The sequence below is a fragment of the Anser cygnoides genome, chromosome 4, assembly GCF_040182565.1.
Source record: "Anser cygnoides isolate HZ-2024a breed goose chromosome 4, Taihu_goose_T2T_genome, whole genome shotgun sequence".
In the NCBI taxonomy this organism is placed as follows: Eukaryota; Metazoa; Chordata; class Aves; order Anseriformes; family Anatidae; genus Anser; species Anser cygnoides.
In genome coordinates this window covers 53,665,841-53,692,329 of record NC_089876.1, presented here as the reverse complement: position 1 = coordinate 53,692,329, position 26,489 = coordinate 53,665,841, and the positions used below count along the sequence as shown (strand labels likewise).

At 37.4% G+C, this 26,489-nt stretch overlaps 1 long non-coding RNA gene across 1 annotated transcript in view; it reads right to left on the bottom strand.

Moving 5' to 3' along the window:
* The window catches only part of LOC125184309 (uncharacterized), a 52,480-nt gene that overhangs the window by 18,855 nt on the left and 7,136 nt on the right, over positions 1 to 26,489 (bottom strand). The window contains exon 3 of the long non-coding RNA XR_010831525.1: positions 1 to 26,489. This exon is cut by the window's left edge and continues 18,855 nt beyond it. This is a non-coding gene — a long non-coding RNA (uncharacterized lncRNA).

Below are 26,489 nucleotides of genomic sequence, written 5' to 3'. Positions count from 1 at the left end.
TAGATGTGGCACTGAGGGAAATGATTGAGTTATGGACAGGATAGTCCTAGGTTGTTGGTTGGACTAGATGATCTTAAGACTCTTTTCTAACCTAAATAAAAAAATTCTGTTTATGATCATAGAATGTCACACTAACTCCACTATACTATATTTTTTTATTTACTCTTTCCAAAGAATTTACTTTTCTAGATACAAAGTGAGGATCCCAACAAGAAAACAACGTTTTAAGATTTTATCACATATCAACTAAATTCATACACATCCTGCACATTGCAATTTCACAAGTGTTGCTGATGACTGTCCCAAAGACATGATCAAGGCCTGAGTCCTTATTTAAGAATAGTTTTCTCTATTACTTGTAAACATTTTTATTAGAATGTTGTTCCAATTAGTCTTGTGCATAATACAGTGCAAAATCTTGATTCCCAGAAGAAATGGAAGATTAAACAGTAGTCCTGATTTAAATGCAAGGAGTCACATGAGTAGCTACACTGAATTCAGTGTAATTACAGACATTTGTAAAATTAAATAGTCGCAGAGCCCACAAAAATATGAAACACAGCAACGGAAGACCTACCAAAAATTGCAAGAGGGCAAATGGAAAAATATATACAGAGAGCACTTCACATGAAACATGGATAGGTTCTACATTAGCTCTAAAGAAAGCTGTACAAAGCAAAATATGCAAAGTAGCTGAGGGTTGAGACTTACCAACAGTGAGCACAGGAGGACGTCTGGGTGGGCTTGGAAGTGTATTGTGGCATGGCACGTTTTCCCCCAAACGTTGAAATTTCTTGCGCAAAGCCTGCCCATCAAGCCTAGCCAAGTTTGTTATACTTGACTGAAGAGTAAGGACCTTAAGAGACTAAAAGATGGGATTGTCTGGTATTCATTAAAACACATTCAGTGCAATCTCATTCAGTCATAACATTATGGGTTTTCAACTGACAGATGACACAGTTCAGTGTAAACTAGATAACAAAGTTCTTAGTGGGTATGTCTAAATGGTTGTTGTAGGCCATCCCTGATGACCATTTAACTAGGTGTTGTAGCCAATATCAGTTCTCATATTAGCTGTGGTGTGCTTCTTTTTGTGTCCATCCGTACTGCTCAGAGCATGTAGCACTCATATGCCATATCCACACCACAAATCAACCCACCAAGCCCTCTGATGCACAACAAGTATGTTACGTAAATGGCTCGCCACATGCACGTGATCTTGTTTCTCAAACTTAGATTGCTCACACCTTTCCTGCAAAGTCAGAATGCCACAATAAGTCAGGTAACCAGGGATAATGATGTATGCTCCAGAGATGTTTAAACTTCACTATTTTGATTCTGATGAAAACCCACCACTCATGCTCTATATAGACAGATGTTTTTGCTCCTCATCCTTTCTATTGGGAAAAATAGACTATTTAATGCTTGAACTGATTGCTTTGATGCAAGTTTTAATTAACTCCAAATGATGTCTAGACTACACACATCTTAGTGCTGCAAAACCAAAACAGCTGCAACTTTGACTCCATGTTCTTCTAATGAAGGAAGGTTTTAATATTATTACATTTTGGAGGTTCTTCGTCTGCTGGAAATCCATCCCTTCACACTGTTTTCATGTAAGTGAGAGGGATATAAGTTTATGCTTAAGAAGCCTCCTTGAAATAGCATTTCAGAAAGACGTCACTGTTTACAGAAAGAAGAGTGAAACTAAACCTGAATCCATTTTCCAAATGCATTTTTGAAACCAACTGAGGCTGATTTAATTGATAAATATTTAGTGAAGTGTAAAAAATATACAAGTTTTATAAAGTCACATGTGCTGAAGCTAATTTGTTTGATGATAACATTCTTTTTTTTTAAAAAAAAAGCAGATCTTTTTGCTGACCATTTGTATTTCACATTTGTCCTTTTGTAGCTGTCCTTCACAATTAAAGTTACGGAGACAGGAACATGCAAGGTGTTAGAGTCTTTTGGTGTCAGCTATGCAGATAGGAAAATTAATACCTGAAGAGAAAGTTTTTCTTCAGTATCAACTACATCCTTATCTATAAAACCTTAAAATATGTGCATAAAAAAAATCAAGGGCCATTGTAAAGATATCTAAACTTCCAGATGCTATAATTGGAGCAGGGAAAACTCCTGTATTCATCACAATTATCTTAACATTCTCAGAATGCCTGCTTTGTCCTTGCATCTCCTAAGGCAGAATACTTTCCATAGCTACTTTCAGCATATGATCCAGCTTTACACGTTAATTCCTCTGTAAAGACCACAACATACCTAAGGAATTATTTGTCAATTTGACTTCATCTCCAACAAACATGTTTAAAGGATATTTCTAATTTTCAGGGAAATCTGTACTTTGCATTTTTGATCTGCAAAAAATATTCAAAGTTCCACTTTGACTGAGTTTACATTTGACCATCAGTACTTCATCTCAACGAGTGCCCTCAGCACATCCCAAAACTGTGCAAGGAGAGTAAAAAGCTACAAAGCATTTCCCTGCATATCTTAGCACCTTGACAGGGATAGCACTAGGCTGTGCGCAAAAAAAAAAAAAAAAATCACCTTGAGAAAGCCTGGGAGAACAGAACTACAAGCTGCAACACAGCACTTTGGCCGTACAGAGCACGGGATCAATCAATTGCAGTAATAACATGAATTCCTGGAGCACTCGGTCTTGAACATTTATAGAAGATGTACAGGTAGGTTTTTTTCCCACTTTCTTTTGGAAGTGCTGAAATAGCTCTGGGGTTGCTTTATATCCTGGATGATTTCCATGCATTTTGTGTTTTACCTGTTCGGGTATGGTGCCAGGTTCATCAGTATGCACCTCCACACAGTAGCACTGTTGACATGTTGCTATTCCTTTGCTTATAGGTAAGACAGGAGCACATCTAGAATTTCTCTTTATTATATACTATGACTTGGGAAAAAAAATTAAAAAGAGGCAAGTTTTATACTAGATCCTGAAGGCAGTGATATCTGCAGCTGTCCAAAACCATGTCAGCACTAAAACATATTCACTGTCCTTTTAAGAGATGCCATGTTTTTGACAAAGTTGCACAACAGATCATGACAGTTGGATCTTACAGCAAAGAAGTGCCTGTTGGATTTGTTTCTGTTAGGTCCTTTGAAGAGAAGAATCAGAATCTTGAATATGAACTCATGTCAGAGAGGTACCCAAGACAGTATCTTCAGGCAAAGAGTTCACATCATTATATGGCACCAAAGGAAACAGCTACTGCAATTCAAATGGCCGAAACTTTTCTGAGCATACCTGAAAGTAGCAGCCATCCTAAAGCATGACAGATTATCATTACCCTGTCTTCTATTCTTTTCCTCACTACAAAATTAAATCCTCAAAAGACGTGAAACTGGCAGAAAGCCAAGAGCAACTTCAATTGTAGTAGCTTGGAGCCACAGCACTTGGATTCATATAAGGCCAGCACAGATCACCTGTTCATCCTGTGGAGAGGATGAGCAGGAAATCAGAAAATGCCTCTATTCTTAAGGCAGAAAGTAAAAGCTTTATCTGTAATTTTAATTACTATTGCCAGATGCAATAAACTTGACCATCTAATTTTGAAATACACGTAACTCTAGCTACAGAAACAATACAACATATGTGAGACACACTCCTGTGGCCAACAGTGTAAATGAACAATTCTGGGTCCTTTTTTCTTTAAAGGCATCGTTGCTACTTAATTGGCATAGAACATCAAATTTTACTAAATATGGTTCAGGTTAGTGGAGCAAAGTCTCTGCTTTTGGGAACTGAAAGGATCTGAAGCACTGAGGAATTAGAATGGCAGCAATGGAGAGAAGCAGACAAGCAAAGCAGAACAGCACTCTACATGGAGACATGTCTTCTCTTAACTAATCCTCTATTTTTCAAGTAGTAATCTAAACTGAATTTCCAAACTGAACTTACTCAGGCTTACACACACCTGCTGATCAGTTTCTAAACATCTCCCTTAGGCCCTGATTCATCAATTTAAATATCTACATGACATTAATCAAGGAATTACTCCAATAGTCATACACTTTAAATATCTTTGCAAAAGGTCAGCAACCAATATAAAATTATCCTAGATGTCAATTACATAATGCCACCAATACAAAGCCGTAGTCAGTCACTTGTGATCCTCAAATGAGCGCTTTCCTCAAATACACTACAGAAAGAAATGATAGCATACGTGACAGTAAAACTTAAAGGACAGCTCACTGCCCTCCTTCCATAAAGTGGAAGAGGATCTCTGTGGAATACAGGGACTTTTAGAACACTGAACCCTTTGAACATTTAAGTGAGCTGAGTTCTGCCTACTTCAGAAAAGCTCAGAAAAAGCCTCTTGCAACCCACTCCAACCTTCAAATACTTGGACAACACAAACCATTTCTGTAATGTCATAGTTTACTAAGTTACTACTGTAAACTTTGAAAACCACCCCCCATTTTTTTGAGAGCTGTAACTTCAGAGTTTTTCGAACCAGAATCCTGATCTTGAGTTTTTCAGTATTACAACTGTTGGACCAAATACACTTCCTTGAATGTTACACTTCCTGATGTTACAGACTCTTACAGTCTAAGCAATTACTGTTATCAGACATGCAGTCTTGGGCAGGAGATTGACATTGCTTCATGCTAATTTATGCAAGCTGAACAGCTACATTGATTAGACTGCCCTGAAGCATTAAGATCTTTGGTTCTTTTACCAAAATGTAAAAACAAAATTTGCTCTGCTTCAATAGATTTATTTATTTTTTAGTGGAAAGAATGGTGCACTTTCAAACTGCCCCTAGATACAAGGCTTCTCTCAGAGACATGTCACAAAGCCTTTGTAAGAAAGGCTCCTTTTTGCACCTTATGCATAGATTCAGCATTACTGTGCCCAGCAATTATGTTCTCAAAATTGTATTCAGTACAACAGACTGGATATATGTGGATAATTTCAGTCATAAGGTGTTTTCCCATTGTTCACTACTTGCCAATTGATTGAAACCACCTACTAATACAGATTCCACTCTACAAAGTCAGTAGACAACACTTTCAGTTTCCTATCTGAATCCAAAGCCCTCACTTCTAAAATGCCACAAGGTCCAAGCTCTCCACAAGTATACCTGCCTGTTGCTTGATGCCAAATTTGTATTCCTAAGGAACTTAGTGCCCAATCTCTCTCAGGTTTTGTGTTCATACTAATGACTAACCAGATGAGCATAAAGAATACAATCCAGCTTATTCAAGCAAAGTAGTGTTGGTTACAGAAGCAAAGAAAATTGATTTAAGAAATTTTGAAATAAAACTATGATGAAAAAGTAAAACACTGCCAATGGTGACCTGAAATATAGGTCGGCCCTTCAGTATTACACCCCAAACTATCTTTCAGCTCTGTATTTTCTCCTATCAGGACTCCAAAATGGGTCCTTTATATCTACAGGCATTTCAGCAACAGGGTCTGACTTAGAGCAGAGGAACTTTGATATATGGTACTCAGTTTAGACTACTCAGTTATCTTTTCAATAAGCAAAAAAGGATGACTTGAATTGTTCTTTTCTTGGTTTCTATTCATTCTTCAGTCAGAAATTAATATACCTTGGACAAAAGCATGAAGTAAATGAAACCTAGGCTTCAATTGTTTTAAACATCTTCAGAATACTGCATACTCATTTGCTCTCTCCAGAAAAGCAATGTTGCTTTGTTTAACTCTTAAAACAGCAGATCTTTTGAGGTAAAGACTTACTACATCTGATTTGTTTTCCTGTCCAAAAAACACAAAGACGGGTTTCATCAAACATTTTGCTTTTGGTGCAAATGCAGGAGAGATCCTCACTTGGATTTTGCACACACCCCCCCTTTTTTATTTTAAACCAGCTAGTCCATTCACCTTTGTTTGGAAAGCAATCAAAATCAGGAAAGGCTTTTACTCTGTTGTAAATCTTAAGTTAGGGGGAACAATTATAATACCCTGCGAATATTATGAGTCATCAGCTTGTCCCAAAACTACACAAAGATCAAAGATACTACAGAATTGTGAGCAAAAAAGCATGACCCCTAGTCCCTTCGGTCACCATATATAGATTCTGTTAGACTAATTTCATAGCCAGCAACTGCCTAAGCCATAAAAACAGACGCAATACTGTGCCCTAAATATTTCTAAAACAAAGGAAAGCTAATAAAGAATAAGCAAACATATCCCTATGTCTTGCATGGGTTTAAGGTTCACCTGGAATGTAGAAAATACTGTGGAAGTCGGTTTTGCATACTACATAGCTGTTTTCAAATGACAGGATCACATATCAAATGTGAACATTACAATCTTCACACTCCTCTATGGTTGGGTTCAATAATCCTACTTCAGGAAACACCAGGCTTCAGTCTCAACTATAATGGTACATGGTTTTGAGGCCTGAGGAGTTTAATCAGCCCTTCAGACATGACTGACTGTAGAAACAAGACCCTGCAGGGTAAGATGGCAGCTAAGCAATAGTACCTCCATGATGGTTTCTTGACAACCAAATACATTTACGGATCTGGCTGTTGCAATTAATTTCAACAAGATATTCAGTCATACCTGAGTCTGATTTAAATGAGATATTCAGAAGACTCCTTTCAGAAAGGACCATCCTGGAAGCTGTCTGGTTTGTGCACCCCAAAACCATTGTGCAAACCTAACCCACAACTGTGAGAATAGCCAGGGGATTCACTTCCAAAATCACTTTCTCCAAATGAAAGTGATATTGTAAATGCAACCTGCCAGAATTAGCTCCTCATTTTTTTTTTGCACTTTCCATTATACTAATATACAAAATGATGGTGATCATTTGTCCAACCTATGAGGAAAGATTAAATTAATGCTTGCGATACTATGCAAGTGGGAAACAAACTCAAAAGAGACATTGGTTTTATCCATTAACATGGGGGTATTTCCTACATTCTTATACCTTCTTTCATTATAAAGGAAGCTATAAGCTGCAGTACCTAATGACAAGTATGACTGTTTTTGTAATACCAGTTTTAATAGCTACTAACAGTTATAGCTCTTCTAAGATGTATTTTGTTGTTGTTTTAAGGAGAAGCAGTTCTTCTCCCTAAGGAAGCCAGTCTTGACCATAAAACAAACAAATTTGAACAGAAACAAATGACACCTGTTTCTTCTGTAAATGTCTCACAGAGAATTGATATTTTTACCTGCATTATGAGACAAGACAAAGTGCGTATAGAGAAGTAATACCTTATTAGGTCAACTGACACCACTTAAAGCAGAAGAGTTTTGAGCACATAAGCCTTTCTGAGATCTCCATAATTCTAAGAAGTTTAAGTTCACTCCTTATTAGACATTGGAAAATCTAAAAAGAAAAGCATGCTTAACAGGGCATTATATTATCTGGCTTCTAATACAGCACGATATCTAACAATCTTAGGTCATTATCATCACAATTCTCAAAAGGAGGTTGTTAAACAGGTTGGAATTCACACTGCGAACTCTCGGTTCTCTTGGACATGAAATGTTTTCTCTTAGCTACCTTCTTTCACGAAATTTGAAGGCAACCATCTTCTAGCTCCTCACCCTGCTATCAAATTTGGTTGAATCTGATCAGACAATGTAGTCAGAGTTCTGATTACATTAGACTGCAGGTCAAAAAATCCCATATAAACCTGAATAAACAGAAGAAAGTACACAAGACCAGATTCATTACCCCAAATATAAATCAGAAGTGTTATTCCTGAAGTCAATTGTGCTGTTAAAATCTGTACCTGAACAATTTCACATCTCATATTACCATTTAGATACTTGCAAGCATGCAAAAGAGATCTACAAGGCAATGCAATTTGTTTTTAATATTGGCAGAAAATAGTAACTAAAATTAGCTGGGGTCTTTGGAACAAAATAATTATGGACAGTTGAGTCCAATTCTGTATCATTAAATTGGCAAATAATTTTTTTTCTGTCTGAATAAGGACTACAGGATACAGTTCCTTGCCACCGAAAGTGGCATTTTGAAAAATGACGTTAGTTTGGTTTACAACCACAGCTGACATAGGAAAAATGCTAAGATGAATTGCTAACATTTCTGCATGAGCTCTGGACAGGATGATGTAATGTGCTGAAACAACCCAAACAACAAGAAATGGCACAGGCGCAAACAAAGAGCAAAAGAAGCCCCTGTAGTCCATGACTGATTAACTGCCTGCTCTGATAAAATGGGCAAACCCTTTCAGTCCCAGTAGTTATTTGCTCTAGAAATAAAATACAAAACAATATTCTTGAGTAGAGTAAATAATACGCTAATAATATAATAAAACTAATAATCTTCTCCCATCTATAAAAATAGGTGTGTCGCCAAATCACAATGCTAGATAAATAGAGAAGCTGCAACATGATTGACCCTTCAAGAAAAAGTATGTGAAACATGTCCATGACTTCCAAAGCTACCACCTGAATCAATCAAGCAATTCACAGAAGCAAACAGGTGGATTTCTCCTCACCTTTTCTTTATCTTTTCATGTTATAGATTTAACTATCATCAGTAGACACTCGGATAAATGCAGCAATCTTCGTACCAGAGCACAAACAAGGAGAATGGTCTTGAAACCAAAGGGTATCAATAGGGCATAAAACAACGAATAAAGGCAAAAATACCAGTGAACACAAATTTATATTTATGGCTGAAAGAAAAACAGAAGCTCTGGTACAGACCAAGTCCGCATATCCAGACTAGAGACAACAAGTTACATTTACAGAGAACTAGATTGACCAGCAAAAAACCTGAGAATCTGTGAATGTGAATCCCTGGAGGTGTTCAAGGCCAGGTTGGATGGGGCTTTAAGCAACCTGGTCTAGAGGGAGGTGTCCTTGCCCATGGCAGAGGGGGTGGAACTGGATCATTAAGGTCCCTTCCAACCTAAGCCATTCAATGATTCTGTGAAACTAAGAAGCAACACTATTGTTTACCCAATATTAATTTTTAGCGTTCTGATCACTTCCACCTAATCATGGTGAGTGAAAAAAATTATCCATGTTTTTCAAACAGGACTAAAAATCTAAGACATGATACACTGCTCCTATAAACATTCCAAATACAAGATCTGTTCTGAAGTGTGGTGGAACTTCCATTGCCTGCATTTTCCCAGTACTTTAACTATCCTTCAGTGAATAAAGAACTTGCATTTGCCTCACTGGTTTCACATAAATTAAATAGACAATTCAGATTTGCTGTTAGATGCTAAGCAAAATTAAAACAAGAAAAACAAAACTACACCTTATTAATTATGTGAATTATGAGATGCAGTTCTTGGATTTATATTTCAGCTATAAAAACCAAATTTCTATAGTATTATTATACCAAGCATTCTTCTGTCACCAGATAGATTTTTTTTAATCTCTCCATGTATTGCAATAGGATTAAGTTGTACCTCCAGTGGTCTCACAAAAAAAAAAAAAAGCACCAAAGTTGTAAATTCTAGACAAGAGACCTTCACTATTCAGTGACACTTAAGCCTTTCTATATTACAGATAAGCAAGCAAATAGACAGAAAAGGATGAGTGAAATAGGTTTCTGTTCTTCCACGTTTCAGGACTAGAGATTTCATGCCACTTTTTCGTGTCGCATTCCAAGCTGACAATGGCACATAAGAGAAATTAGGCCTTCTCTCCATATTGGAGATCAGCTGCATTCAAGTAGACCAGTAGACAAGTATCTCATGTTGTCATAAAATGTTTCAGCTGAATGAACTGGTAAACGTATACAGACTGGAGCAGCTCCGCTAACTGATGAACCAAAAGCTCAGACATGTTGAGGCCTGGTTGGATCTGTATCAGTCTAAGAGCAACACATTGCTACCAGCCAGTTGTCTAAATCAAAACTAATACGGAGTAGTGCTTCACAATCATGATGGTTTGACACCAACGGGCAGCTCAGCACCACCATATTGCTCTCACTCCCCTCATACAGCTGCTATGAGGCTGCCCAGCCCCATAACCACTCGGGCATTTTCAGGGTACAGCTTTAGAAAAACAGTATTATTTGAGTGTTGCATGTATCCCAGCTGAGAGAAATGTCTAGCTGTTTTAGATTTTGTCTGGTCAGTACTGTATCAGAAGACCTGATAGCCTAGAGCCTTTTTCTCCAATCCCTCAGTCTACCTGGTCCTGGACTAACAACTCAGCTAGGCCTCTGGTATCAGGCCTAACGATTCACAAAGCTTTGATCCCAAGAGCCCAGGGCAGAAGAGGAAAGCATGGGGAGATGAGGACTGCAGTGGTAAATGTAGGGAACTGGTGTTTAAAAACAGAATAGCAGTTAGTGACACCATGAATACGCATTATCTACATCATCTAAAACTCTGAGCCCATCTGCTGGAAATGCAGCAACAAACTGGATACAGACCCAAAATTCCCAGTATTGTTTACATAACTGTAAGATTTCAGTCTTTAGACTGTACTTTAAAAAGAGAGTGCATCTGGTCTTTCCTTCAACAAAGCAAATCCACACAAAATAAAGCAATCCCACTCAGTCTGGATGCAACTCGAACCATCATATCATTTCTAAGATCAATAACTAATAGATCCACACAGCTCCAGAAAGCCATGTTTTGAGGTCCTTCATTTCTAACACTATCAAAAACATTTGTTTCTCAATGGGTGTAGTTTCTAAGGAGCTAGTAACACAACTGGATTCCCTGCTTCCATTAACAGGTTTGTGCAAGTAACTCTAAATCTGTACATTGCCTAGAGTATATTTGAATTCGATGATATCCAGAAAGCCTTTCTTGTTAGAGAAGCGGGCTCTAGCATAAGGTGGATATGGCATTTTATACACCATACGCCAAGGTCCGCTTGAAATACGCATTCCCAAAGTGTCACTTATCACTTCATTATGATGCACGCCAAAGAAACAGGCCTGAAGAGAGATTCTCATAACAAAATCAATGGTAACTGAAGAATGTCAGAAGCACAAAGAATGGGATCCTCTCTGGTAAAACTGAGGAGGGGAATATTTATCTGAAGAATCTTCAGCATTAATTTTAGAAAGACACACCTAAGGACCAAGCTTGTTTAGGGGGTGGTACCTCACCTCTGGAGAAACATGGGAGACAACCTGGGAGCAGCTTTGTTTGGCAGCCTGCTCGATGAAACAAAAGGAATATTTTTGATTTTATCCAGAGTCACAGGTAGCTTCAAGACAAAGTATTTTCTAGTGCCCTGAATCTATCCCAACACAGTGACTGAGAAGAGCTTTGCAAAGCACTACAGAATTACAGGCGAAGTCCCAAATACTTCATTCCTGAGGAAGAGCAATCTTGAGCAGGTGCTGCATTTGTAGGGTCTGGCACCCCAAGGAATGTTGTCATCATCATTCAGTGGCAACCCTGCACTGCAAAGATCAGGGAAGGACATCTTTCAGCATGAGGATCCAATGAGCCTCAGCACAGAGTGGGAAGAGGGATTAAGAAAGAGTATTAAATTGCAACATCAATAATTAAAGTAAAGCCTACCTCTGCACAATCACTCTCTCCCCATTAGCAAGCTACCAACGAGACACCAGTTAAAAGCAAACCATCTATGATAGCAAAAGATACAGGGTCACAAATGGAAATTCACAGAACAGTAAGGATAAATCATTTCATCCGTTCTCTGCTACTACTTCCTCACTTGAAAGGATTTATGAGGTGAAAATCTATAGCTGGTATTGAGCATCTCTGGGATCAAAAGGGGCTGAGGACAATGTGGATTGCAGCTAACTTCAGACATTACTGAATCTGTAGAAAAAGCTTTAATTTATGCCAATATCGAAAACTTATATTGTTCTGGTACAGGTTTACAATTCTGATTCTCTTCAAGGTTGTTTTTTTCCTTTAAAAAACAAATCTCTCTGTAATAGAGCTTCTGAGCATCAGAATGACTTTTGCCATTTCTCAAAGCTGCATGATAACAAAAGGTCACAGGCTGGCCCCAGTTCCCTTGTATTTAACAAAATAATATGGTTCAGAACAGAAAAGCTCAACCTAAAGGTCACAACAAAAATCTATTTTTCTCCACTGTATTATACAGAATATTTCCTTAGACTCCCATCCCATCCTACAGCAGAGTAAGCAGGTTTCAAAACTAACCTAGGTAACACATTGTACATGCAATTTTCTGAACACTACCATTTTTTTTGTGGGTGGGGGGAGCAATAAGGGGAATAAAGGGAAGCAATGAGGAGGGAAAATTTGTCCCACTAAAGAATGTTTAAGTACCAGAACAATTAAAGATCCTAAAAGTTATGGCATACTGAATTAACACCAGCCCACATGAAAGTCAGCTGTCATGCCTTCAGCATCTGTTTCCAGACCTAAATGGATTTTCCAGATAAATGCAAACACTACACCAGACAAAAATAACTTTTCTGGGCTTTTTGCTCACCTTCTCATTTAAGTGAACACTAGAGTATGAGGTTCAGCTTACTCCTTTTGTTTCTTTGGGATAAGCTCCAAGTAACAGAGAAAAATTACTAGAACAGTGATATTTTAAGGTGATATTTCAAATTTTTTTTCTACTGAGTGGCAATTAACATAGGCCTTTATCACTTGGGGAGGAAGCTTATAGAGCAATGGGGCTATCTGTGGCTACTGAAAATGGAGGCATAGGATAAATACTATTCCCACATTTTTTCCCCGCAATGAAACTTAGTGAACATAGGGGCTGTAGATAGATTTTTAACCAAAACACATGGAAGTCTGAATCTTCAAATCCTTTCATTTTACAGACATCTTGTAAAGTTCACTTTTTTGTTTTTGCTTTTTACTTCTCCAGCTTCCAGATAAACTATAAAACACTAAATAAAATCAAGCATATATATAGGATGCTTGAAAGCATTTGTCATCTTCATTTGTGTGGAGGCTTCCTCCTCCTCTAACATAAATTTCTCCTGTTGGGACAAAAATTGTGATTTAGTACCTTGTTCAGGGTAGGGGCAAGGGAAGTCTCAGATTACAGCAACCTTGATGCCATGTACTATATGGAAAATACCATTTAAAACAAGTATATCCCTGTATATTATCAGAAAGAACCAATATCATACATTGATACAAAGATCAAAGAAGAGGCACACAAAGATGATTCTAATAAAGCAATGCTGTTTGGTGTGGTTTTTTGTTGGTTTTTTTTGTGTGTGTGTGTGTATGTGTGTGTGCATGCATGCATTTCTGGTGAAGATAAAACGCCTTTTATTAAGAAGCAATGAACTTCACAGGCAGCCAACTTGTATGCAGAATTATTTCAGGTTGAAGAACAGGATAACTGAAGTAAGTTTACATTGAAAAGCCTGCTACTCAAGGATGTAATTTTTTAGGAAAAGAATCAAAAACATTTGTGAATTTTCATTTTTCTTATCCAAATAAAAAAATGTAGCTCTTGCTAGAGACATGGGACATTATAAACTCATACACCAACGTGAGTGTACTGATGCATTGAACTACTGCACATAGAAGCCTGCAAAAAGTTACATGAGCAGCCTGTAACTGGACAAAAATGTAAGCTTGATTTTTATTTTGTATCCTGATATCTCTAGATTAGCTTCTAGCTTCTATAGGTATCTCAGAATAAGTGGCATAAATGAAATCAAGCTTGTTCCGTACAAGCCATTTTTGCTTGCCTGGGTTTTTATTCCCAACTTGAAGGAAACTATTACTGATGAAAACAGAAAAAGCGCCTGGTATTCCCACTTTAAAGGCAAGAAAAATAAAGCTTTTCTTCCTTGAATCTTTTACAAATTTTATTTTATGGGCATCAACAGTTCTTTTTCAAAAATAAATCTTCCAGTAGTAGTCATATAAATTTCTAGTCAGGTTATGAATTTGGTGATATTTGTCCCCTTTCAAGCTGAATTAGCAACCAACTACTCAAATATACATTGAAAGTACACATTTTTTTCCCCCCACAAATTACAAGTCAGAGCAATTACTATATTTGTGATCAACTGATTCCCTTCCCACCCCCGATCTCTGTAGAGTTGATCATTTCACCTACAAAATGAAGCTTCCAGACAACAGCCAGTTTTAAAACATAGAGGAGATGGGAAATCTGGTAACTAATGACAGAGCTGTCCTTCTAAAAACTCTACCACTTAAGTGAGAGGCTTTTGTCATGCAGGTTTGGGTCATGCAGGTAAGGAAGAGGAATTGAAAAGCAAATATTTTTCTTCCTCCTCACACAAAGGATCAGCAAAAACTGAGTGGCCTCTTTACATGCTTGCTTTGTACTCCGCTTTAACATCATGCCATCCAGGCTTTTTTTTTTTTTTTTTTTTTAATCAGCAAGCTTCATAACACAAACCAAATTTCTTTTAATACTGAAGCTAAATCAAGAAAAATGAGCCAGCCAGCATGTTTTTCCACATTTAGACAGCCAGATAAACTCCTACTCATCTTCACCACATACTACTGAAGAGTCAAGTTTTTCCTACAGATGCTCAATGTCTTACAAGAACATTTGATGTAGTATTTAGGCATTATTGTACTGCTAACAGGTGGTAACTTTCAAAGTCGGCAAATGTATTAAGCAGATTACCTGACCTCCTTGGATATTTATATAGAGTAAGTTATTTCAGATTTTTTTTAAAATAACTAAAACTTCAGATTCAAGCCGTGCCTATACCCCAATGAAGTTTGCAAGATCCCTTTACATCTTGTCTTGTAATCAGGATTTCTTATAAGCATTTGTGAGAATACCTTATAAAAGAAAGGTCACAGTAATGTACATTTATATAGCCAAGACCAGAGCTTCTGGTAAAGCCCTGCCAGCTTCCAAGGTAACAGTGTCCTTGATTGTTGCTTCAAGTTTGTATGCATGCAAAGAGCAGACTTAAAAGACAATATTTAAGATCTTCCTTTCCCTTCACTGTAACATTTTTTCAGTTGCTTGTAACTTTGAACACACTTGAACTGCTCAGGTTTAAGTCTGCCAAGGACGCCTCCTCTGCATCAAAAATCAACACCTGAATACCCAAGATCTCAAGCGCTCCCGTGATCTGGAGGCAAGACTTGCGAAACACAGCAACAGGCTGTTCAGTGTACAGCTTTCACCTCCATCACTCTACACTTTGCACAATTTAAAGAGAAAGATTTGCCAGAGATTCAGTGCTACAACTTTCACAGCTACCACTTGCATTGATCATAGTTCAGCATAGTTCAGCCAACGAGGAATTTCTTTATAATTGTAGCTGGAAGCTGTAGTGAAGCCAAGAACCAGAACTGAGGACTTAAACATTGCATTCATAGGAACGAATTGAAATAGCACTTACAAAAATACTTTCACACATACTCCTGCTGTGGAATAAATGTGCGAGTTTAGGATTTGCTATCTGAATAAACAAAAACTTCCCCCGCATTTTAGAAGCATCTGAAAGGTCACAGTTTTTATGCCAAGGGGGGCAAGCACAGAATCCTGAAGCTGAGAATCCCGTCATCTGTTTTTTTATTGAAGAAAATCTATCTTCAACAGTCCCACTTGTAAGATGTCAAGAGAAAGGCAATCACTCTCAAAGGTCATGTCCAAGTCCTTCTGCTTATACGACTGAAGACAGTTGCAAACTGCATCTTTCAGAGTCAGCAGAGTACAGCTTCGAAAAAACTGCATACTACGTGGGAAAAAGCTCCCAAAGGCACTGTGTCAATTTGATATGGCCTAGATACTAACTGAAATTGGCATACCTCTATACACAATTCTTGTAGCTATGAAGTGGTTCTCTAGAAAGTACTTTCTCATTAAATTTCTCTGTATATGGTACACATAAGGCTTCGGTAACAGGCAAAAACACAGCCTTGGTTCCATTAACTCTTTTGACACGTGCTAAAAAAAAAAGTTATTTCCAAACCAAATTATACTGTGATACTTTGACAATTTCTAGAGCACAACTAATGCTGTAGCAGCACTCTGCACTACAGAGCATTGACTTTTGAGTATTTCATATTTTCTTAGTGGTATGCAAGCTTTAATAATATGCACATGACTTCTGAAATTACTGAAAAGGAATTTGAGATTTCTGAAAATAAGATCTGCAGAAAGATATGCATTTTATTACAACAATGATTCACTTTACATACACCTCTTCCTTGACCAGGTAAGCATCCCCTGCTCCCTACTTTACACTACAGATTTTGGTCTGTTCAAGCCAAAAACACTGGTTAGCTCAAAGATTTGCTCTGCTCCTGATGTTTTACTGCTTTATTCTTTGCATTTGTTGAGAAATCTGGAGATTAGCAACAAATATACCAAAACACCTGCAGAAGGTAAAAGTTGCTAGTAAAACACACATTACAAAGTGTTATGAAAGCTAGCTGTTAATTATTTTAAACAATGTATTTGTTGTGCATTAAAAGTGAAAAGTATGCAAAGAGGATGAAATATCTTAGCTGGCTTCTTCCAATTCTGCTTGAGCTGCTGTGAGGAGTGATAAGACTGAGAAGCTGATTTACAGGAAAGATTAAACATATCTTTGCTTATTAGAGGTGAAGAGTGATGAGCATGAGTACCCATGAATACCTGGTAGATTTAATTTCTAAGATCTAAGATTTAAGATCTTTTTCTAAGATCTACCTAGTGTGACACACAAGGAATAAAAGGAAAGCAATGAATACTACAAAAGAGAAATTTTTGATATGAACTTCCTTATTGAGATGTTCCCTCAGTAAAATAATTACACTGTAAAATCACTTCATGTTTCAGGCCATCACAGATATGTTTTAAAGGATGCTGCAGATAGCAATTTCACTCCAATGGTGTTACAGACTAATTAGCCATTTTTACCTAACCCTCTAGATAACTCTACTTAAGTTTGGAAGGACAAGCCAACAGCTGATGAGTCAAGGCAAGTGAGCCATGACCTATTCTGCTGTCTTCTTACCTTTCCTGTCCTAACCACCCACTCCCTGCATACTTATCCAACCACCTCAGTTGTTTTTCTTGCCTGCCCCCTTTGTAAGTGCACAGCTGCTGCTTCTATCCTGTATATAGATGCATAAACAATGAAAACAAACACGCTGGTACAGATGTGGAACTACACATACATCTAGCCACAGAATTCATGCATTATTCTAGAATACATTTCATTAAAACAGACTACCTATGAAGACTTATGAAAAACAGGTAGTTTATAAACAAAAATATCAAAACAAAAGGAAAATTTCAGCATGTCAAAGGGAGAAAAAAAACATTTTGAAAGTATTTGTCTGCTTCAAACTCATTAAGTTCCACACTGATACCAAGCAATAACTATACACACAACATACAAAACACTGGAAAACCTACTGAGCCCTCCTGTCTAAGAGGCGGCCAGCTAGAGTACTATACCAATTCAGTGAAACAAAGTTACAATATACATTAGAGATATTAAAAGGGCTAGATTTTTATGTCCTGTAAAATAAATTCAAGAGATTTACAATTGCCTTTGTTCAATGAAGTGAATAATCCAGTAAAATTCAAGAAAAATGGATATGAATATGATTAGACGTCTGTAGAGACCCTCTATAAAACTTGTGCAGGAGATAACATGTTCAGCCCAAGAATAACACTGTCTACATACAGTTGAAAGAATAAAGTTGTAAGAACTAAGCCAGATGCTATAAGTCTCAGATCAAAAAAATCTTATGAAATACATGCCATTTTACTTAAGAGCTGCATTATAAGGACCAGAAAACTAAGTGAATTATTACAGGTAAACAGGCTTTCCTCAGAAGCTCCTATAGTAAGCAACTGTTAAGCACATTCCACCAGAATAACCCTACTGTTTTGTTTACTGCTGAGCCTACTCTTGATAATTCTTTCACACAGAACATTGAAAGTCAAAAACAGACACCCTCTTCCCCACCATTCATGTGATTTGGGAAGGGAAGAATATAGTGGTTTTGTTATTTTACTTTTCCAGAAATTAAAGTGTGAAGGGGAAAGCAGGTATCACTGGAAGACAATTCCTTGGTTTTCAACATTTTGCCATGCTGGAATTGAAATCCTGCTAGCAAGATTTCATCATGAATTCTTCCTATGGGTAAATAAAAATCACATTGAGAACCTCAGTGTCTGATTTGCCTAGGGGAAGAGAGCAAAGAATGTCTCCATTTCTGCATGACTGTGGCTATTTATACGTGTGCAAATTTGCAGATGGGTTCACATAGGGAAAACAGAACAGCAGTACTACGGATGTTCTTGGGTAAACCTAATGGTTAGGGAGCAGCAGGTCAGAAGTTTTATTGAAACATAAGACAAGTCTTGAAATCTACCTGGAATGCCAAATGTAAAAATAGTGTTTCACAAAATTTCATATTAAGCATGAATAGGTAAACAGTGTTATAACAGACTGAATGCCGTTTTCCAAAATTATACAGGGAAACTGAGCATATTCTCCACCTCTTGGCAAACAGATTTTTCCTTCCAAAGCCCAAGTTACCAATACGTGGGATAAGCTACAAATCAAATCATGTGTACACCATCTCATCACGTAGGTTACAGCATCTTTCACATCATATTCAAGTATTCAGTCAACATGTGTTAACAGCATTACTCAAAAAATACCCATGAAATCACTAGTGTCAGTGTTGTCACCAAAACCTTTAATCATAACAGAAACAGCACTTTAAATGTCAAATTAACTCATTTCTTTAAAAGCACAGCTCTGTTACCTAAATTCACTGCAAGATGTTTCAGCTGAGTAGGACTTACTTTCATGAATAAACATTATTGAATAGTTAGAGAATTATAACATGTCAGAAAGATCTTCCACTGACTGATATGTTTTGGTTAAAATTTCTTCACAATTAGCTGAGTCAAATATAACAGTGGCATATGATGGTGTTTTTTTTGTTGTTTTTTTGTTTGTTTGTTTGTTTTTTAAATCTGTATATCTTTAAATTCTCCTACAAGTCCAGAAAATATTCAAGTTCATGGTAAAGAACCAAACATCTCCCACTAGAACGTCAGCCAATTTCAATTCTTAATAATTTCGCTTAACCTGTTTCACTTTGTCCTTTTCTCTTTTCACTGTAAACACAGCTCTTACCTCTTGTAACGGGAAATAAATTGCAGATTCAACTAACATTCTCTGGACCTATGCTGTGCCAAGAAAAATGAAGCAGCCAGCCATTTCTACTACAAGTCCTTTACAAGCAGTCACATAATGGACTTCCAGTTTAGATGCACAATGTAACCTTTGTTAGTCCTCAGAATGATTACTTAGGAAATGTCACCTGCCTGGCAAAACTGACCAAAATTGTATGAGACACCACAGAATATGCAATAACCTGCAACAGGTAGATCCTTCATACAGTTCCACCATCCCAAAGAACACCACTGCTGTATAACCACATATAATTACTTAGAGGTCCTCTGTCTTCTCATGATGTGAAATTTGTATTCAGTTGGAATCTCACTTTCACAGAGGACTGCAAAAACAGATCATCAACCCTCTGCCTACTGGAAAGAGCTGTGTAGGAGGAAGTGACAATGCTACTGAGGTGTTAAAGAACTGTCACATGTAAAAGCACTATCACATCTAAAAGCACTAATTTTTTCTTATACTGTGATCAGCATGGAAAGTCTGACCTATAGGGACATCTACACAAGCACATACCAAATTAATACAAAAGCCTGAAGTCTTTTGCTCCTTGAAATCCAGTGCTGGTTTAAGGTATTAGACTGCAATCTAGTCATACTAGACTTCACTTGACCAGCCCAAACCCTTCTTTCATAGGGCTTCAGGAAAAAAAGAGTAGTAATCAACTCGAAAGCTACTCTTCTGTAAAGCTAAAAAAATAAAAACTGCTAAATCATTAATCTTCTCATAGACCAGAGCAATACAACTGTAGCTCTGAGCAGGCCATATGCCATTTTTGTAAAATTGTGTTTGTGATTCTCATAATGGTTTATTGACTTGTCCCTGACTTTTTTATTTCCATTATCTGTGGAAAATATTTTCTTATAATTTAATGGTAAAATGAGTTTTTGAATAATGAAGACTAGTGGAGAGATAAGGGTGGAAGTCATTTGGAGCTGGGGGAATAATTGAAGAGTCTCTTAACATAGGCATTTTTTTCCCCTGAAATACTACTTGCTGAATATACAGTCTTCTGTGCTGATAAAAATAAACAAAGCCCCTCTGTGTGGCGTTATAATACTGTGACTTCTATAAGAAATAGCAGAGCAGCTGCTATCCTCATTAAATTAAATATAGTACCAAAATGCAATGAATCCTAAATTGTACAGTGATGAGCTCTGAATAGATTGCTATTTGTCCTGCTACATGCTGATTTTGTTTGTACCGTGATTCTTCATTCCTTCCTTAATCTCGTGACAGACATGAAGCACAGGAGTCCAGGAAATTGCCACCCCAGGACAAGGGGAGACAAGCCTAATAAAATCCAGGCTGTTTTATATTTTATAGAAAGAGGTGAAACATCTCCATTGTTTTCATGACTACACCACATTTACTCCTCTATAGTGCAAATTCATTTTTCCTGCAGCAACCTGCAGTATGCCTCAAAGTATAGCTCCCAGGAAGGGGGATTTTTTTGTTGCTATTGCACATTACAAGATAGGAAAGTGATTGATTTAAACATTTAGTATAATGAGACTATAGGCATCTTGTTTTTGAATGAGGACAAAAATAGCTGTTGAAAAGGGGCATGAGGATTGGCATGCAAATAGGTCTTCCTAAATGAGATGCATATTTTTCCCAAAGTAACAAATATTAATAAATATGCTGGGCTAAATGTGAAATCCTAAGTCAGTTCCTATTGGTTTCAGTGTGGCAGGGATTTTACCACCATGGTGCCTCCCTCAAAAAACATTCAAGCTACATGAAAGTGATGCTTTTATTAACAAGCAGAAGATAAGGAAAGAGACAAGATGAACAGTCATTATTTAATAGTTTTCGTAGGAATAAACTTCCTTCCATATGCAACATGCTAGTAGTGGAGTCATTGGGATTCAAAGTATAACAAGAGCATTCAGCTGCTAGCAGCCCTCATGTAAAACTCACATCAATGTCATAAGCCCTTTGCCACACACGCTTGCAGCCATCTCTAAGGAATATGATGACAATCGCACTGAGCATATCTGTGCACAGAACTGATAATGGGAAAGGGATGAAAGGCTTAGCCCTTTCAAAGTAGAAAAATGTTTAGGCTTAAGCACCACAGGTGCACCAGATCAAGTTCACTGAATTCAGGTGCTCTGGTCTTTCAAAAGGATCTAGACACAACAATGTTTGGAACAGGGGTACTCAATTCTTAAGCATCTTGAAACTGCAAACCCCACAAGCCCTGAGGGTTCTATTACTCACTTAATACATAGGGTAATTAAGAATATATGGGAAGGATTGACAGGTGTCCTCACACTGACCAAATCACAGAAAAAGGAAAATAGACACCTTTACCCTAAACCCAACTAGCAGTGCCATTCAGATGTCTTGCTTCTGTACTGCAAAAAGGTAGTCCCCTACTTGAAATTCACAACACTTAATTGTGAACAGTGCTTTAAAATAGTGCAGAAGCTATGGCTGGCCATTGCTTTAGCTACTAAACTGCTGGAAAACAGCCCAGATGGCAGAAGGCTCTTACCTACCAACTGAACTAACTTCCACACTATGACATACCCTTCATGACCCTTCAGTTGAAGCTCTGGCAGTTCAGAAGGGAATAATGGCCTCTGTGAGCCAAAGCCTGGAAATACACATCACAGACCTACCGATCAAGGCTCCTGCTTCAGTGCATGTTTCCATATTTCACTGAACAGGGACTGAAATAACCCTCCCTCCACAAGCAATAATTATCATCCGGTCTGAACAGCAAGACACCTTGACCTAGGTGTCTAACTTGGGGCGGTAAATTCCAGAATGCAGCCAGGTTAAAATGAGATGCTGTCATAAGAGTTGTGACAACTCAGTCTTTTCATCAACTTTAAAGAACAAAAAAAAGTATTTTTTTCATTATTTTCCAAGTGCCCAACCACTACTAAATAAACAAGTCTTGTGATGATGCTTTCCTTAAAGGACTCAGCAATACAACTTCCTTTTATGGATAATCAAAGGTCAAAACCAGAAACTTTGGACTGCTTATCCCTGAGTACCTATAACAAAAGTAGTAATTTGGTGTAAGAAAGTGTTGGACAGAAACAGCTGTGTTTAACGAGATCACTATGAATGTACTTGTAAATGTTGTATATTCCAGAAATCCCAACTACAGTGTAACTTACCATCTCTGGCTTCAAAGCAGGGAGATCTGTTTTTTAACTAACTGCCAAGATACAAGACAATACACAACTTGGAAATCAGATAGACAGATTTTTCTAATCAAGTCATTGCATCAGTCTTCTATAAAGCATTAAGAGCTTTTCTCTCACTGTGAACAAGCCATTGTTTAGACAACCTTTTTAGACATGCTGAGAAGCATTTTTTAAATAGAGAGGACATTTTAATTGTGGGTGGCATGAATTAACTATCTGAAAGAACAGCTGCATCTTCAGATGACATGAAGAGAAGTGTGATCTGGATGTAAAGTACGATAAAAGAACATTTTCTTCTGCATTTGCCATTTTTGTGCAAGTTCTCCTACCTCAGAAATTTAATTTTAACTGTTAACAAATAAGCTAAAATAGAAAATAAAATAGTAGGTAGGAAGCTTTTATGTGCCACTAAAGCCTACGTTAATCTGTTTCAAAGATTACCTTAAAAATTGTTTTCTGGTCACTGAACCACAGTGCTTCATAGCAGTCAGGGATGAGGGAAAATGTTAAATAACTCCAATTTCATGAGTCTAATAACTGAGCCTTCTCATTTTATGCTATTTAATTGGAAGCAAACATTGGAGTCCCAACAGTTATGAAATTCAATCTTTCCAGCTTAGACATACTTTAATTATTCTTGTAGCATTATTACTCGTGTCTCATATGAAAGACCTTACATGCAGGAAGTGGCCTCGAGAACTTAGACAAAGTGAGTTATAAGGCATGACTTGGAACCCAAGAACTGACACCCACCCTCTGGCACGCTGTCATTAACAACTATCAGTGCTTCGTACTTCAGATACCACAGCAAATGGAAAATGAGGTAAAGTATGCATTCCAAATAACATTCAGTACTCTACATACTCTGTTCTAGCTACTGCAGATATCATTCACTCCTCAATAGAGAAATGACGTAAGGATGTAAGACCATTTCAGATCTTTGAGTTCTGAAGATTGAAGAAGCTTATAGGATTTTAGGTTTATTCTTTCGTGGACTACAGTACAATTTATAAAAGAAGAGCTTCAAACTTGAAAACTCAGCATTTCTGGTTCAGTCAAGTCTGGAAGCTGACAAATATCATGCCTATGACCACAATACAGCCAGCAATTACCTGGTGAATGGAAGCAGTGTAAACCTAGAGGGTGGAAAAGAAATGTTACTCACGTGTTTAATTTAAACTGTCAGCTGCAGTAAAGTTACTATCAGCAAAAAAAGGAGGAAAACTGCTCACAGACTATTCCAGAACCTTAACAGCTTCTTAGGTGACTTTCCTCAGCACCTCGGTTTATGAAAATTCAGAGTCATCCCATAAAGCTGACAAGTGCAATAGAAATAGATAGCAAAACTTCGAGAGAGTCTTTATCAGGAGATGCAGTTATATCAAAATCAAAGATTCATAAAATGAACATCAGTTTTGTCAATGGCACACTGTTGAGGGGAAAAGTCTGAAATCTGAGGATAATGGGGAAGAATTTGAAACAGGAGTTATAAAACATATTTCAATCAAGATGAGGGTGTTTATCCTCGCCTGGAAATTTTCAAAATACTCTTATACTTCACTCAAACCTTCAAAATCTTTCATTAAATTTAATGTGTTCTCCACCTAGCAGCAAACATTAACCCATAATTTTAACAATTCTATTTATTGAAAGCTTACTGGCAGTTTTACAGGAACTTGTAAAAACCAAAATTATACCTCAATAGAGAAGAATCATTTGGCCATCATGCAAATAAGCATTTCTCTGTTAAAAGCAAAGAGGCTAAAATGGTTTATAAAATGTGTTGGGTTATAGCTGGTCCAGCTTGTAGGGACTTTGAAGAATAGAGAAATAGAACTAACAACTGACACAGCAATAATAAAATTCACTTTCTGAACTGTTGCACAAGTCTTGCCTAAAATGCTCAAATTATAATCAGTTTATCAATCCACTTAATCTGATGCAAGTTCCTTCATAAATCCTTAACCAGTTTACAAGCAATTCTTATTAAGCCTAGAAAACCTTGGAACACAAGTCAACAACAGCTGAGGGAACTGGGGTTGTTTAGTCTGGAGAAAAGGAGGCTCAAGGCAGACCTTATTACTCTCTACAGCTACCTGAAAGAAAGGTGTGGGGAGCTGGGGGTCGGCCTCTTCTCACAGATAACTAGTGATAGGACTAGAGGAAATGGACTCAAGTTACACCAGAGGAGGTTCAGGTTGGAAATGAGACATTTCTTCTCAGAAAGACTAGTTAGTTATTGGAACGGGTTGCCCAGGGAGGTGGTGGAGTCGCTGTCCCTGGGGCTGTTCAAGGAAAGGCTGGACCTGGCGCTTTGGGACATGGTTTAGTAGGTGACATTGGCGGTAGAGGGATGGTTGGACTAGATGATCTTGGAGGTCTCTTCCAACCTTAATGATTCTATGAAAATATTATTCCTATGATCTACACGCATCCTATTTAGCAACCAAAAGTCTTCATGGGTTATCAGATCAAATTTTCAGAAACACTTCATAACAATTGACTTTTAAATTGCAATTTAGCTTCCAACGCCAATCTCAGCACCCTTTTTCCATCTATGGGAAATATGGAGAGTCAAGAGGCTTGATTCTGCAAATGCAATTTCTTTTGGTGGGCTAAGTGTTGTAAATGCAAATTATAGGGGTAAACGGGTAGGTAAGACCTCAGCTCTCTCAGTATCTCACACTATGTTCTCTACCCTGAAACTGTTACTTGCAGGTTGGGGAAAGAAGCTTCCTCCTTTAATTACAGGAAGATACAGGCTGCAGCCCAAATGTTTAAAGATGTTAATAGCGCCCCTCGTCTATGTAACATTTGTTTTTCCATTTGAGTCTCACTCCTTTGACTCTCAAGGGTTGCAGCTTTGTATTTATAGCACTCTTCTCCTCTTCCTCCCCCAGCCCAAGTAAAGCTCAGCTACAAAACCTTATCCATAGTATTTCACAACCTCCAGGTGCTTTGGTGTCAAGATACTAATATCTTAAGTCAGAACCATCAAGCTGACTGATAGCTAGAGAAGGCTAAAACATTCCATTTGCTGGGAAATCCTCAAAATTGTCTAACATACCTCGGAAGCTATGACAGCCTTCATCAAGATAACAGAAACAGAAACTCTGATACTTTACCAAGCATGACAAGTCTAAGGCCCAATAGCAAATACCTGGGAAAACACTTTAGTCTTTCATAAAGATGTAAACAGGAAACTGACACATGGCTCTCTTTTGGAACTATGGCTTTCTTGCAGCATAAAGTGGAGATAACTTCAAAGCACCTTCAGTAGCAGAGTTTAGTTTTATATTGACAATCATATATACATAAGGCTCCTTGGTAATACACATGGGTAACACTAAAGAGTACAATACAACCCAAGAACGTGTGGGGAAATCCCAAGAGCTGCATAATAAGACGATTAGTTTTCTAAATAACATGTTTACATATGTTTCACCCCCCATACCTATGTATGGTAGATGTTGTCAGAGAAAAGCCAGAATCTGGTTAGGAATTAATAGTATGCATGGGGTAAATATGCTAACACAAGTCTAGTTTTCTAAAAAAAATAAATTAAGAACTGCAATTTTCAGCCTGAAGTACCTGCACAGGCAATATGCAGCCATCCTGAAAGGAAAATAATATTCATTCAGCAATACTGAGAAAATCCAGACATTCTTTATGTGAAAATAAACTGGTTCATTATGTCACCCATTGAGTTTGCCTTGTCAATACTCTTATTTTCTATGTTTACTTCCATCATTCTACAAATCTTCCTTATACAAGTCCAATTAATTAGTAGAACTAAGGCAGAGATTGGTATAAGTAACTTAACATCCTGAGAAATTAACTTTCACCATTTAAGTATTAAGTGCTAGAAAAGCACTTTCTAAATCCATTTTAAAGGTAAGTATTTATACCATGAATGCAAACAGAGCAAAACAAAAACTACAGAGCTAAGAGCTTTTGAAGAATGCTAAAATGCTGTTCATAGTCTACATGACAGAGTTTGTTATTCTGTGAATGCAATTGCATCCTTTGAATATGTTGACAGAGGTATGAACCCATAGATTGCTGGTGCTTGCAGAACTGTTTATCATTTTTTAAATTCAGTGACATGAAAAGATACAGAAAGATAGCATGCTTTACAAATCAAGATCATAAAAATGAACTTGGCTGAAAATGTCTCTGTGAATTTTGAACGATGCCCTTGATAAACCAGAAAGTAAAAGGATGAAGAACCTGC